Raw genomic sequence first — 1,060 nt, 5'->3', positions numbered from 1 at the left:
TCGATATGGGTTCTTCAAAAACACCGTATCATATGAGTGAAATGTGTCAAAATCACGAGCCCTATCTCATTAGTTTCATACTTTTGGAGACCATGAAGTCCAAGGTTAAGATACAAACCTGTTTTCTCTATCATGATGACTAGCTCTCTGACCCAAGTATGATACCTTGTGGTTTCACTGAGTATTGGGATATTTAATATTTATCATGACCCAGACCTCCACTACACCTCACTCTTAATAATATCACATTAGAGCCTAAGATTCAATATAAAAATGTGAATCATAGAAACTTTCAAACCCATCACATATAGTTTCCCAAATCAGTCACTGGGTTTGAAGGCATCCCATGGAGTTTGTAGACTAAATGACACCTACAATCTCATTTAGCATAAATGTACATTTATCAATATTGATTTCTTTTTTCTACCCTTCTCAATATCCATCCTCATTCATCTATGCTGTCCCAAAGTAGTCAGAGGCAGTATTTATTCTAGATGTAGGTTTACATATCTACTATCTACACCAGACAGTGTGTGATGAAGGGTGCACATGTGTGTGTGTGTGTACGCACACACCTATTTCTGTGCTTGCATGCACATTTGTGCATGTGTGTGGTATTATGTGTGTGCTTTTGTGTATACACATGTGAGTATGTGAGCATGCACACAATTGTATGCATGTATGTGCCTGAATGTGTGTATATGTGGGTTATTTATTTGTATATGTGTGCATGTGTTCATGTGTGTGTGTGTGTGTCCAGAAAAACCAGGTTGGTTAGCTGTGTCTGCTGAGGTTTGTCTTGACTTCCAAGGGTTGTGTAGCCATGGTAATGCCAACATTCGCATCATCAAACCACATCTGTGAAAATGTTTGACTCTGGGGTGAGTCGTTTTAGCAGGGTAGATGGATCAGAAAGTCCATACATGTATGAAATAGATTGCTGGCCCCTGTTTCACTGAGCACTTGTACATGTCTTGGCGTGTTCTCTTGCCTTCCACAGTTCCCCTGCAACCCTCCAGTCGCTGTGATAATTCTCTGTCCTTGATTGTCCATGATACAT

The sequence above is a fragment of the Arvicola amphibius genome, chromosome 15 (assembly GCF_903992535.2).
Source record: "Arvicola amphibius chromosome 15, mArvAmp1.2, whole genome shotgun sequence".
NCBI classification, from domain to species: domain Eukaryota; kingdom Metazoa; phylum Chordata; class Mammalia; order Rodentia; family Cricetidae; genus Arvicola; species Arvicola amphibius.
Note: the sequence above shows the minus strand (reverse complement) of the source record.